We start from the raw sequence: 16,006 nt of genomic DNA, 5'->3' as shown, positions 1-16,006 counted from the left end.
TCTAAGGATCTCTTATGTGTAACTGTTGTGTGTTCATGTAAGAAAACAAAAAGAGGGGGAGACTTTGTTGCTCTGTAATTGAAATATTCATAGTTACCATTGATGTATTTGATCCATTTGATGTTCGTTGTCTTATTCATACAGGTAGTGATCAGTCTACAATATGAAAGTATAAATAGGATGGTTAAGTTTGTGTTCAGGTTGTTATTGAAACTACTGCTGGCTTTCATTGGCTACAGAAATGCCTCCAGTTAAAGCAGCCATGTTACACATAATTTATTTATGTCAATGTGTAACCACATGTGTTTGTTTCCTTATAGAAGCACCAACTCAAGGGGATGATGTAGCTCATTCTGGTGTTCTGTATGAACCTTATCAGACACTGTAACCAGACTGAAGGCGCATTGTGTTCCTGCTCTGTGTTGCGTTGTAGCTCCCCAGGTTTTCGTACATGTTCTGTGTGTTTGCTGCGGGTGTTCAATAATGCTAAAAGTGGATTTAAAGTGCGGACTAGTTACTATTTCTTCACACACACACACACACACACACACACACACACACAGACACATCCTTGTACTTCTATCTTTGTGAGGGCCCACATTGAAATAGTGAATCCCTAGCCCCTTAACCTCACCTTCACCATAGGGCTGGGCGATATGGACAAAAAGTCATATCCCGATGTATTTAGGCTGAATATCAATATACGATATATATCCTGATATTTTTATCACAAAGTGAGAGCAAATGTTCAGTCAAAGTCAAATATGACATGTCACAAGTAGTTTTATTGAAACTGTTTATTTAAGTGAACATAAATACTGTATGGAGAACTATTACTAATAAATATATTTATATGAGAAAAGAATAACAAACATTACAAAAGAACTAAATATGACACCATCACAACTAAATGCCCAACCCTAACCCTAACAGAAACCTGATTGTAACCTTAACCCTAAAAACAAAGTCTGAAATCTCAAAAAAGCCTTTAAAGAAGTGAGGAAATGTCCTCACTTTGCAAAAATGTCCTCACTCTGTTGGTTAAAAACGTGTCCTGGTCCTCACTATGTATGTACAAGAACACACACACAGACACACACAAACAGATACGTTGACACACATTCTGCAGACTGGCTTTACCTACAGGTTCCAAAAAATATGTGTTGTAAAGGTTCATGTCAGACATGCTGCTACGGCTACCGAATTTCTACAAGATGCAAAGGCTCATTACTCTTATTAGTCCCCGACACTTTGATAAGGGAATGATGTAGCTAACACATTGATGCTTTTGATTAATACTTACAACTGATGTTTCTATTTGTCAGCCCAATTGAATGAGCATATGTGTTTAAACAAACACAATGACATTACCCTCACCTTGGAAATCATCTCAATGATCAATTGCAAACATAATACGTCTCATTAATGCATCGCCATTCACCAGGCGCCTTCATTTGCAGAATGACATATCACAGATTCACTTGCCGTAATTATTTTTATATCTACTGAGTTAAAGGCATAAATATCCAGGATTTAATGCCTGGAAACCAAGCTGATGTGCGAATCGATACTTTGAGTGCAATTTTGAAGCTAAATCTCGAGGTGTGTTGTCTGGACCATAAATTTCATTGTGTAGGGAGCCATTTATGCACATTTACATGGAGACAGGATGTTGATTGCAGGATTGCCGAGTTACTGAGCACCACGATGGGGAAATTTTTAGAGAGGCAAAGCACTAAAGAGTTCACAACCACATCCGCATCAGGTCATAAATCTTTCTCAACTGAATAAGCACTCTTTTTATTCCTCTTCCAAATTCATCACGCCTCCCCTCTCTGTGTCTCTACTGTTTGTGGCTTTTTCTCCTTTGCTTCACTGTCTCTCGCTCTCTCTCTTACTTTTTAGTGTCTTTATCGGATAATGAGTGTGATGGCAGTAAAAGTTTCATCATCAGCCTCCATCCTATTAGGCTGTTATTGGATGATGTTTGTTTTTCGGTAAGCCTTAAGGAAAGAAGAAAGCAGAGCTAAGCCGCAGAGAATATACAGAATGAGACACACTGTCAGGTTTTGTCTTGGCTTTGTCACTCACAGCAAATGATTTAGCTCATCTTGGATGGTTTTTGAATATGCGTTATCATGTATGCAAAAAATAACATCCATTTAATTATTCCGTAGGTGGGAATGACAGCGGAGTGTGTCTAAATAGCACGTAGCCAAGGTTTAAGTGCTTTACCTGACATCCACGGAATAATTTGGGGTTTTATTTTCTATTTACTTTCCGAATGCCATTACCCAACAGATGCTTAGGTTTTATTATTCAACTTGCCTCAAAATGTCATCTGCTCGCTCTTCAGCCAAATATTTGTCCATTCCTTCGCTCTAATTAAACGAAATAATGAAGCAAGTTGAAATATAGTGCCATCAGGATAAATGATTTCCCCATTTAGTGGAACACTAAGTGGCCAAAGATTAAATGACTTTTGGACCACTTTCTTGCACAGTCAAACACGGAGAACACAAATATGAATTATGAGGAACAGTACAATTATATTAAGTAACAAAAAGGTTAACTAATTCAATTTAAAGTGGAATAAATCATTTCCAACGCGACAATCAAGCCTGTCATCAACAACGGAGATCTGCCTTCGGTTAATTCGGTAATGCCTCTAAATGACTTGCCGTATCAGACTGACGACACATGCGGCCAGGTTCACAGAGCCACGGAGCCGGTGACAAATTGTCTGCTTCCATCAGACTGCCTCTGATCAAACAGATCGATTCAGAAAATATCACTGCAGCCTCAGGATCTTCAAAATTGAGAGGAAGTGTCAACAAAGCTGAGTGAAGAAAGAAATTTCACTGGCACCTGATGTCAGAACTGGGAGGAAAAAAAGAAAAAGGAATCAATACTCTGACCCCGAGAGGGGCCACTGTCGTGTATGTGAAATACCAAATAACAATCACCTTTACAAGGCTCCCAGAGGCTCATGATAGTATTATTTGAGCGGAAACAACATATTACAGACCTGGGGTTATGGATGTTGTCTGCTTGTTTTGTGGTCAGTTTGCAGAACTAATGGTGTTTGCAGTTCAATACTAGAGAAAATGAAATGGCATCATCTGATGTTTGTCCTTTCTTTGTGCCAGTGCTGTTTTTGTATTGCAGCTTGGTTCGGTTCAATCAGGACCCACATGAAACATCCTCAAGTCAACATCAGAACATGGTTTTATTGGAAATTATTTCCTTTGCCGCGCTTGTGTTCGACGTCTGCCCACTTTCTGCCGTCTTTCATTTAGTTGGATTGGATTGTTTGAGGTTTGATCTCAACCAATCGTCTGTCAGTCATTTCCCTTATTGCCTCTCTACAGGGATGCAGAGAAACAGTGATTGGCAGCTAACACTGAGGCCAGATTTCTTAAACATAACCATGAGTGCATTAACAACAGGAAGCTGTTTATCGCCTTCTGCCTCTTCTCGCTTCACATTTCATAATACCAGCCCAAGCAGCTGTTATGCTGGCCACAGTGAAAATAAACAACCTTTTAGCTGGGGGATTTACTCAAATTGAACACTTTGACAGGTATGCTTGTGTATGTGTCAACACACTTATTGCAAACACTTGGCACCTTGTCATCCAGAGGACACAGCGTGTATAATTTATTATTTCCTCTGCTAAGAAAATGGGATGGGAGGAAAGATACACCGTGATGTGTGTTGAAGGAACCAGCAGCAGGTTACAAGCGGCCCATGATGTTATCAACAACAAATGCAATCAAGCTAATTAAGGTCCGTGTTTGCAGCAGCAAGTGTTTTCAAGCAGACCATGACTGCAATTTTCCTCCGGCTTGTTTTGTTGGAGAACCTTAACCTCTACCTTCAATTTGCATTTGTTTAAAATCAGTGTCAGCTCCTATTTTGCAGGAGTTTAATTGTTGCAATTAGTTGTATGCAGTGCAAGTTATATGTGCTCAGGGGTGGAGGAGGCACAGCACCGGTGTTTGTGCATCTGGGTGATATTCACTCCTGTTCATTGACCTTGATGTGAGAAGTAATACCGACAATTGCCTTCTGTTGTTTTCTGAACCATTATTTTAACCCAATTTGGGGGCGAAAAACCCCAAAACACTCTGCAAGGTAATCCAGAAGTCTCATAGACAATGACAAACACACTCAGCAGATGCTTGTGTCAAGGCTTTCGCTCCTGTTGCTCGCAGATGTGTCCAGTGAAGCGTTGTATGAGTTGAGCTGGAAACCATGACTGAGACAAAAAAAAAGTATTGACCCTTGATAACGGCTGGTCAGCTCAAAGCAAAACATGTTTAAACGCTGAGTGAACCTGAAAGAGAAAATCTAGAACTCACACAAATCCAACAATGAGGCTCATTCTGTTTCAGTCCAGCAGAGAGATGTCTGGGCTGCTGGGTCCTACCTGCCAACTCTCCTCTGACTTCATTGGTCTGAAATTGCAGTTAAAGGGAGAAGCAGGAGGCGTGTCTGAGGATGCTCAGGAATTACAGTCTCACCACATGTCCTCTTCATATCTGAGCTGACAGCTCTGACAGCACACAGAGTACAAGCAATACTTGAAATTAGGACTAGTCTGCAGGCAACCGTCCCGTTTTTGCTCGGTTATTTATTTATTTGGTTTGGAAGCAGAAGCAAGCAAAGATTCTCAGTCAGAGAATACTCCTCTGGGTTCAAGTGCTGGGATAGTTCAAGAACTCCAGAATAAAGAGAACGACTCATGATTATTTAAATTATTTTCCTATAAATGCTGCTGAGTGAACAGGAAGTTCCTCTGTGCAGCAAATGAAGTCCAATGGGTCAAACAAACACAGGACTTTGACCCAGAAGATTGGTGTTCACGTCCCGTGTGAAACCAAAAGTCAGAGTTGAGATAACCTAATAGATAACATCATATTCTTGTATACGGGAGTGATAACATAATAAATGTACTGTTTTTAACCCAAACTATGATTTTTTTTTCTCCTTGAAATTTAACCAAGCACTTTGCAAAAAAGCCAATTTGTATTTTTTGGCCTAAAACAGTGATTTAATTTGGTAAAACATGGAAATATAAATTATTGACATTTAGGGCAATAATGTAAGTTAGCACAACAAAGGAAGCCAGTTGTCTGCTCAAAACCAAGTTTTTGAGTTGTTGTTACTTATATCTTTAAGTTGGGGTTCACAACAAGGGACAATAGTTCTGCTAACTCTTATTTCTTTGTTGTGAAATTTGGTCATTAGCGAAAGCTAGCGGCTAACTGATGCTAGCGGCTAACTGATGCTAGCGGCGCTGCTTGTTACAGCTACAAGAGTAGCCATTAGCGTATCAATGCTAACTCAAAATTGTGGTCACAACATTAGCTAACATTCATAGTGGCGTTACAATAGTGCCAGAGAAACTCAGAGTTGAGCAAACTCAAAAACAAAACTTTAAATATTTAGTTTAATTGTCCAACTTAAAATTTTATCGAAGTTTGTTGCCTTGAAATTTTGAGTTCACCCAACTTTTATTTTTTTGCAGTGCAGGTGTGTTTCCTAAACCTAATCAAATGGGGACAATTTCCCAAACATCACCATGTGTTTTTTGGGAGGACATCTAGATCATCTACATTCCTGTGACTAAGGGGCGCTAATTTAGGAAACGCTCCTGTCGTATCAGACTGTAAGAACAAACCATGTGGTCTTATAGTTTGGAGGTGGAGAAGCAGATATGGGCTCAGACGAAGAAATGGGCTGGGAAGCAGAAACACATTCACCTGGATGTGTCTTTTCAAATATTCTGGCATACCTTTGGTCATTAGTAAGGCTATAAACTTTTAAAGAATGCCATATTTTGACGCAGGAAAGCTGTTGGAAACAAATACAACTGATAAGAGGGAAACTAGGGAATTTATTGATTAGTTAAATGAGTCCTGGGACAGCTTCAAGCTCAGACACTGAAACACATTCAGGCAGAAAAACATTAGGCATTAGGCTTATGTGTCATTTGTATTTGAATTGCCATTTTTGTTTTTTTCTTGAACATTTTAAACATTTTATCCTTAAAAAAAGATGCCTCAAATGTGCAGTCTTCCTTGTAGACTTTGAAATGGAGAGAATAGGAGCACAGAAGAGTAGAAGACAGCCTATTAAACTAAAGATTACAATAGGTGGAGTAAGGTGAGGAGACAACCATCCAAGCAGAGAACTTAGAAACCCCATTGAGATTCACACTTAGTGTTATTCCCGGGAGAGCTGCCATGGTGTCATATCTCAGGCTCCCTGATTGAAACGGGAGGTGATGACACAGGAGTATTGATTCTCAACATATCTGCATTTTCCTAAAGGACAGGTCCCGCTGTATCGATTGACCCTGCGCCTCGGGGATAATGTTAAGCGATGTACAGTCGTCCAGACTGAGCCCATCTAGCAATATAAATTCTTGACAATAAAGAGACGGCAATTACTGACTAAGCAGTATTCAGATCAGACGCCTTTAGCCTGAGCTGCTGTTAGAAATTATTCTTATGTCAGGAAACTGCTGACAGAAATTTTTCAAACGATATGATCACTCTAAATGCATGAGTCTATATGGTATTTATAGCATACTGTACTAAGTTGTTGACTTTTACTTGTGTAATATAGAATGGATAGGGATCAGTTTGCAAACTGCACCGCAAGGAGGATGGAGTTACAATATTACAATATGCCCTGAAGGCCTCAGTAAGCATCAAATGAAGTGCTTGTAGGATTGTCTAACATCGACGGTGACCCTCCTTGTCCCGCACCCTCCGACGTTGGAATTGGGGTGGTTGAGTTCAACATTTTTGCAACTTTCCAAAGCAGACAATCTGACAAATTTACCCACTTAAGGCATTGACAGGCCAGGTACACTTAAGTGTAGGGCAGGGTTTGAACCTCTCTCTCAAGAACTCATACTTGTATTCTCTACACACCTTGGGAGAAAGATTGGGGAGGCAATGAAATGCAACCTTGTCTCCAAGAAATTCCGTTTATATACTACTAATTTCTTTTGGTAAATGCATTGCGAAAGTGAATGCAATTGCTCTCTACGCGTGCACCACACACTGTTCACATGGAGGGAAGTGGCAAGATAGATGGTGGGCGTACAAAGTGCACGACTTTGACAGCCAGCAGTGGGGTTTGCATCCCGATTCCTGCCTGTGTGGGGTAAGATCAAGGCAACAAAAGGCCTGGGGTTGAAATGGCTATTATCTGTTCTTTTATTGTAGCAAAATCAAATGAGAACGTGACAATTTGAAAGGTAATTAAATAATTCTAAGCGGAATCGAGCTTTCATAGCACGTTTGTTGTTGCACTGTTGCTGTTGCTGTCTAACGCTAGACTTAGTGTTTTGATTTACTCTCACTGCTCTTATGGCTTCGTTTTCAGCAGTAGAAGGCAGCTGTTTTCAGGGGAAAAAACCCCACTGTGCACTATCTGCTCGGCACTAAACATCAGACTGACACAGTTAGCGACTAGCAGCTAAATGCTCCATTATGTTCAGCGGCTAAAGAGACAGATATTTTTCACAGGAGTTAGTAGGAACCAAACTCAGAGCTAAAAGGAGACCAATGATGTATGATTAAGGGTGATCTATTGGCAGAAATGGAAGATAATAATCATGATTATGTTTTTGTGTATAGATTAAACTAACCGTAGGTTCTCTAGCGATAGATTCCACGGAATCCTCCACACGCTATGTTAACTTGAAAAATGTTTGTATGTGGGGATGAGGGGAAGAAAAGGAAGAAAATATATAATCTATGATCTATATGTCAGTCTAATGTCCATAACCTGTTTCTGCGGCCCCCAAGAGGCCAAAAAAAACCCAGTTATTGCAGGTTTAAAGTTCGGAAACGACTGTGGTTTCTAGTAAACCTTACCAAAGACGTTGTGTCTTGTGGTTCAAGTCAGCGTCAGTTTTTTCAGTAATTAAACAAGACGTATAATCCTCCAGATGCTGTAAGTGCCTTAATGTAACCAGACAAGTGTTAATCAAGCTTTAGTTGCTACAAGCAGATTTCGTATTGCAAGACAGGATTTTTAGGAAACAAATTAAAAACTTAACTTGTTAACATTTTGCAAATACATTCATTATGAACATTTTTCAACTTGGCAGAAACATTTATTTAAAAATATCATCTAATTATGTGGATAGAACACAACTTTCAGCAGTTTCTCGATACATATTCACTGTTGCAGAGTAATGGCTCCCAGTTTGCTCTGAGCATACTGAACCTATAAATAGTCTGTAATAAAAGATAGACATCCAGAGACTCTCATTAAATGATTATTATAGATGATTATTATATTATTATGCCATCTTTTCAAGTAAAAAAAAAAGGTCTCACAGTACTGTATATAACATTACAGATCATGCACAATGTCTCACTGTGTAACAGACTGTGAAACTTCTGGAAATTAGGTAACACAATAGTATCCATGTGATTTCTGATGGACTTTGCAGGGAATAATTCCAGCGTTGACAGATTAATCTGTGCAGAACCAGTAGCCAAACTGATTTTTTTCCCCCTGAATTTGTGCCTGTGTGTATATTTTTAATCTCTTTTGCTGAACAATGCATTTATTCTAGCCATGCACTGAAAAATTATCTCCCTGCTTTTATTATAATGGCATCCTAAATGTACTTTAGCGCCTCCAACACACGATTTTCATGCCATGAAAGAGTAAGATGTGTTTTTGTGTGCATGCCTTTTATGCCGTTTTCATTGTGGCAGCCCTGCATTCATTTGAACTGTGTTTTGCATAACCACCATCGCCTCAAGTCACTCCATCTGTGAAACTCAAGCAGCATGAACAAAAGAAGAGAAGAGAGATGGGTGAGAGGAAGAAGGAAAGACCGAAATGAGAAAGTGGGTGAGAGAGCAAGCGAGAGAGACGACAGATAAGAGAAAAAATAGAAATAGAAAAATAGAGAAGGGATTAGAGGCAGAGGGCAAGTTCATCTGTAACCTTGGTGTCAGGAAGCAAAACAGTAAATTAAGTGTGGTATTTGTTTACCAAATACTAGTCGAGCAGAACTGTTTATTTGACCCGTGTGTACAGTATGGCACATTCACTGAGTTATATGTGACCAATGTGTCTGGATATCTCTTTGTATGCTCAAGCACGCATGCCTGGCTGACCATATGTAATTGAATTCCTTTTTAAAAGTCTCCTAGCAAATCTTCACTGACTGTGCACTGCTGCAACTTCAAAGTGACCTTGTTAGACTACTGTAGTGTGACTGACTCACTACGGTGGGTATTACAGAACTATATTGACTGTAATAGCAGACTGCTGACGCACAAGTGCTGAGGTGGATCGTGCCTTTAATCATCTGTTAACGAGAGCACTGATGTCATGTACGGCAGAGTGTTATCTGTCCTGTATGCCTTCGTGTCCCTGAATAATTCAGCTGGCACAGAATAAGGGAGACATGAAACAAGTCTATTCACCAGATTAGCGCTTAATTAATAAACTTTAGGTGGTTTCAATATTTCAGCAAGCCTGCATTATTCAGTTTAAATATCTGTCCTAATTACTTCCCCTCAGGCTGATCTATGACTTTGTTTTTTCTCCCTGGGGGCTCCATGCCTCCGGACCAGGTCTGCTATAAATAGGGCTTTGTGGAAGCGCTTTCCCAAGCATTACCTTTTTTTCATCCACTAATGATCATTAGATCTGACCTGTCCAAACATACTATACACAGACAAAATCATGCAGCCAAGTGTACTGGAAGCAGCATGTGGAAATGGAAGAAATAAAAGGTAAAATAAAAGAGCCAGAGCAAAAAACATTTGCATTCAGACTGCAGCGTAATGTGACTCTGTTCTCTGAACAGTTATGGGTACTACAAGACTTTTTAATTGTATTATGTTACATTTATTTAGCTGACACTTAATCAGAGCTACTTAAAATAAGTGCACTCAACTCTGTGCATGCAGAACATAAATTGCAAGAATCATGCAAGTAGATCAAATATGCATATCAAATTCAAGTGTTACATTTAGAAAGTGCAGTCAGAACACTTAAGTATTCAGGCTGCAATAAAAGATATGTAGAGTTTCTACTGTCCACTGTTTTGGAACCAGGACAGCAAAGTTGTTGAGAGATACCCGCCCCCCACTTGTTGTAAGACCACCAAGCCGACTGGCAATAGTAGACGGCCAAGGGTCTACCAAGCCTAACTGCAGTAACTACATTTTTGGTAGAAATTTAGTTATAAGTAAAAACTCTTGTCTGTTTTATCAAAGTTTTAGATTTTAATTTAACTTTATTTCAGAGAAATAATGATGTAAAAATTGCAGTAACTACAAATCCAACTTAAAACCAATGCAAACCGCAGTAATTGCACTTACCACAGTTTGCTTTGCATATATATATTTGCATACACACATTTAAACATAAAACAAAAGCAGCATAGCCTTTTATTTCTTTATTGTGGTGAAGACAAGACTATTGGAAATTACGCTGTAAACCCAGATTTTGTTTCTAATTAAACTTCTGTTCATTACTTATTCTTTGATGTTTTGTAAAAACCTGCAATCATTACTAAACAACATTAGTTGCTTGTACTATTTAGCTGAAATATGCATTGCACTAATCATGTTTAGCAGAGATAACTTGGTATGTTTACTTTCATAAGAAAAGGGAGGGGTCTAATTCAAAAACATGCCTGGTCACGTAATAAGGCCAGTGTCTTGTAACTGACGTCAATGGTGCTCTACACTTGGCGGGACAAGCACAGGCATCGGCGGCAGACGGACTCTGACCAGGAAACAACTTTACTACAAGTGGAACGGTTAGTATGTTAAATAACTCTTGTAACCTAGTTATCTTTGTGGGAACTTTATAGGTACCCAAAAGCTTAGAGATAACTTTTTTCTGTCGAATGATACTGTTTGAATGTGTGCATGGTGTAAAGACATGCTTATAGCAGCCTAACACTAGCTAATGTCCACTCAAAATAGTGTTTAATAGCTACCATGTTGAAGTTAGCTTAGTGTTAACAGTCCGGGGATTTCCACCGGGCGCGTAACGGCTCCGCCGCGGTTTTGCTCCGTCCTCTGCTCGGCGTCATTTCCACCGGGCGCGGAACGGCTGTGGAACGGCAGCGTAGGGGGCCAGACGTATACACGCGAGGTAACGAGAACACGCGACAATCCTGAACTGACAGGAGACTGCGAGATCCCGTGATAAACTGTGTATAAAGTAAACAACAACCTTACCAACAGCCCAACGGGATTACACAGCAACCAACTGAGTCATCTAGAGTACCAAATCCAAAACGTATTAGTTATTCAGATACTCAAATGTGCAAAAATGGGGGCCAGGTTTAAACATAACTTATATTCCATTGCCTATTTATTCTTCAAGGTTCATATGAGAAGGTGAGGTAATGACCTCCAGACTGAACATTTCAAATCATATAGAGGACATTCATGGATGTTTTTCAGCAATTATTTGCAGATGGCTTAGCTGCCTTATATAGTTCAGTTGAGTTAGTTTTTTTTGTTCTGTGTTTTTCAGGTGTTCATGGAGTTCAGCAGGATCGTGGGCAAGAACCTCAAGCAGGAATTCCGAGTGTGAGAGCATCGATCGGCACTGTCCCCGTCTCATCAAGTTATTTGGATCGGAGAGAGGGAATGTTGGGCAGTAGTTGACACAGATTTCACAACAGACCAGGGTTGGTCCATACACATTATGTACTATATCACAGTCTGTTAGTTGTGTAATTCAATTCAAACATTGCTTGGTTGGTTAAGTTTTGTTATAGACCATTATTTGTTTTTCATTTTAGCTATCTAACTTGTGTTACTGTGTTTAATTCCCAAAAGACTACAGAGCCAACTGCGATCCGGACAAAGGAGCTCAGGGGACGACCCCACAAACTTCTAAAAAAGCAGGTTTTGTAAGTAAGCTCTTGCTTTCTTATAGTTTTCACCATTATTTATTTTTCACCATGACATTCTTTTATTGATTAAAGTTGTTTTTCAAATGAGAAATCTAATGTAATGACTGTGCTCTCCTGTTATTCTTTATTCAGGACTCTGAAAATCATCATTGAGGGAGAATTTGTGAAGGACAACATTCAAGATCTGCCAAAAGCAATATGCATTCTGTTTGGACTCACATATCCACTCCATCTTAACTACCCCAATAATATGAAACTCAATTCAGTTCATTCAACAGGTATTACTCTCGTTGGGCCACACTGACCTAAAGCCAAAGCTACAGACTTTGAAAAATCAGCTTGCAGTGTAAAGAGATGTCAAGTCTACTGTAAGAAGCTGTTGATTACTTTTTTGTTTTTGTTTTGCCACACCACCAATAACACTTTCTGACCTGTGGAGTAAACTTTTTTATTTTCAGAGAAGAGAAGTTGTTTTTTTTTCTTTTTTCCTAAATTTTTTTTTTTGTAAATGTTTTTCTTGCACATTTGAGTGGGGGTTTCTTGTGAATTTAAGTTTAATGGATTTACCACTTTAACCTCAGGGGACATCCAGGTTTTTTTCTCTTTGTGACACATTCAACACCAACACACTCAATACGCACAAACAATAAGGCACATACAACACCCACACACATAACTGTTTCAATTATTTGAACCTTTTTCAGATTAATGTTTTTAGGTTGAACATGTTGAGGTTGACCTGATGTTAAGTTTGTCATAACAAGTTTTGCTGTGTTTTGCCATTTTTCTTGAAAATAAAATGCATTGGAGCATTTAGAGGTGTTTTTTTCCAGCCAATTTAATTGAAGCAACGTTTCATACAGTATTTAAAAAAAAAGATCAAAACTAAATTCGAGGAAAATACAGTAATTGTAATAAATGATAAGTAGCAATAGCTAGTCATATTAGCTAGTTTTAGCTAATGATTTTGAGTACACAATACTAATAAATATAAATAATAAACTTAAGGTTCCATGTTAATACAACTCAACATATTTAGTTCCAACTTGTGTAAAAACTAAAGTGGTATAGGGCAACGGGTTTCCACGCGATTTGCGAGTAAAGGCAACTAAATTCAGGATAGTGATTAAGTAAAAAAGTGAGATAAAATTATATTAAGACTAAAATATAACATTACAATATTAAGTCTAAAATACGCAAATCTTTGAATAGAGTTGTTAAACACTTTTAAATACACTCATAACAAAATCAATTTGAAAATGTTTATTCACTGAAAACAATATAAAAGCTGAAAGAAGACAACAACATTCATGTTACTGCACTCTGTTTTTTTCCATTGCTGTAAAATATTCTAATAGTAATGCAAAACCAGAGTGCAGTAACTACATTTTTGAGGTTAATGGTCAAATAAATCGCCATGATTTTTGAGCATCATCATCAACACATGTTGAAATAACATTACATCATCAATACATGTTGATAGGAAATAAGTGTCATATCACTTACCTACCAATAGCCCATTTGGCTGGTCAGTTAAAAAACTTTAAAGCAGCCTTTCTCAGTTTTACCCCTTGCGTAGCTACTGCAGTTAGGCTTTGTAGGGCAGTATAGTTTGACCACGTTCTGAGCTCTTCACATCACACTAGGCAAATATTACCATCTTGAATTCGGCTTGAGCAGTCACCAATAGCTAGTGCTTGGTGCGGAGCAGCTGGGTAATTTGGGAGAACTTGGGTACATTGAAGACAAGTCAGGCACACCAGGCAGAAAAGAGTTGATGTAGTCTAGGTGTGAGTGGTGGTGCGTTGAATTCTCAAGATGTCCACCAGACATGCAAAACATGTGGCTGTATCTACTGGAAGTAAAAGTCTGCAGGTTTTGAGTTTTGAAAGGAGCAAATCCAATACTGCAATATGTACTTGTAAAGTATCAAAATTGCAAAATAGTGGCCGGTCGATGTCTTTGAAAAGGCCAAATATGGCTCTTGGAAAATACCCATGAGCCTTTCTTTGATCTTGAGATCTTCGACCTTATTGCTCAAGAGCGCTCCACTGGTTTAGCATTGCACTTCTGAAAAATTGTTGTATTCTGAAGATGAAACTTCACAAAATCCCTTTAGTTGAGGGTTAATTCGAATTTGATTTGCTGGACAAATGATGCCTGCACTTCATAGCTATGCCTGCACTTCATAGCTATCCACGTGTAAGCTGTGTGTTACTGGTTCCTCAGTGCAACCCATCTTTAACAAGGTCACTTGCAGTGAAGAGAGAAAAAAGATGGAGGACAGGAAAATGTTTTTAGATTGCAGACGGATTCAGCCGTGGTCATACTATTGAATGGGTCAGACTATTGAATGGGTCAGACTATTGAATGGGCACTTATCATCCCATCAGTATGGGCCAGTGGGGGCCAGCTTTACCTTCTAGTATGTCCAGCAGGTAATTAACAGCTCATTGAATGGGCTGCTATATTAACATGTATTGTTGGTGGCGCCCTCCAGTGACTGTAGTAATTATGAATGATGCAAAGGCAGAAATGACATTACAGAGTGTAAAAGCTAAGGGGGATGTAAGGGAACGGGTATAAAGAACAAAAAGTTGCTGTTACCATTGAATGAGAACAACCTACTAGAATGTAGTGTTGGCCACTACTCGCCCATAGTTATGGGATGATAACATAGACTGTATATAAATAATGGAACGTCCTCTTTTCTATCTATATAACGTTATATGTAACTTTATTGACTCGTTGCTATGAATACACATTGCTCTGCTTCTCTCCTCATGACGGCTCGCCTTGTCAGTGACCTGTCAATCAAAGCTAGAAACGGCCCAAATCATACGATTCTTTATCTTCTATTTTCTTCTAAATGGGGCCATTATTAGAACTATTGACATCAAATTGTCTTGAAGATCCTTTTTAACTAGCGATTGAGACCATAGTGTTGTCCTGAAAAAATTTTCTGAGGTAATAAATCAAGTTAGAAGTTTTCAAATTTTTCACTGAAATGAATGGGCAGATTTTTTTTCCAGCCAAATTTAGCACCCCCTGCTGGAATTTTCGGTGGATTGCAGGCTTAAGGCACTTCCTGGTTGGCCTCCATGCTCAGACACGGAGATTGCCACCTGGATGATAAGCGTTAAACGGCCATTCAATAGTGTCATAATGTTTCGATTAGGTGAACAAAGAGAAGGAGAGGGGAATGTGAAGCAACAGTTAGTGCTCGTCCAATTAAAGTCCGTCTACACTATATATTTGCGGTGATTAAATAGCAAATGACACTAAATCAACAAGTGTAGGTGATGTGGATATATTGACCCACTAAAAGTAATTCATTCTTTGGCCATGTTGTTTGAACATAAAAGAGTGCAGCAATGGCCGCCACGTGCGCTTTGACATCTGCAATTTAGATTGGTAGTCTGAATGTGCAGTAAGCACATCAGCATCAGCATCAATCATTGGGCATTTAGTTCAGTAAGCTGTAAGAGAGGAGGTTGGTTCAATGTTCTCCTCTCTAATGAGAAAATGGTTCCATCTGAATTTACCTCATAAATCATTGCCACAGTCACCAAACACTCTGGTTTTAAAGTACCAGTCCCTTCAGACTGTTTTTTTTTCTCCTTATGATTCAGCATCTTTTCTATGTACTTAGCTGGGTCCAGGAGCACATTATTTAAAGTGCACTATTTGGCATAATAAGCATGTCAGAAAATAGCTTGTATAGTAATTCCCTGATTGTTATCAGCTTTGCATTTGCAGCGGAAAATATTCAAACCCTTGAGGTTGTGCACATTATCTAAATTGTAGTACATTTTGTACCTGATTATTTACATTAGTCCCCTTGCTTTCTTCATCATGATTATCATTATAGTTGTGCCATACCTATTCCCTATCCTATAATAATAAAAAATAATAATTATTATTAATGTCATTTAGCTTTTCTTCTCATGTATTGTCTGTGGCCTCTCTGCTGACCCCAATTTGCCATTTTTGGAGCCCAGATGTTAAAATTATTGTTTTTGTAATTAATACAAAGCCCTTATAAACGTGTTCCATCATAATCAGTCAAATATG

Source organism: Centropristis striata, chromosome 9 (assembly GCF_030273125.1).
Source record: "Centropristis striata isolate RG_2023a ecotype Rhode Island chromosome 9, C.striata_1.0, whole genome shotgun sequence".
NCBI lineage: Eukaryota > Metazoa > Chordata > Actinopteri > Perciformes > Serranidae > Centropristis > Centropristis striata.
This window is presented reverse-complemented; position numbering follows the sequence as displayed.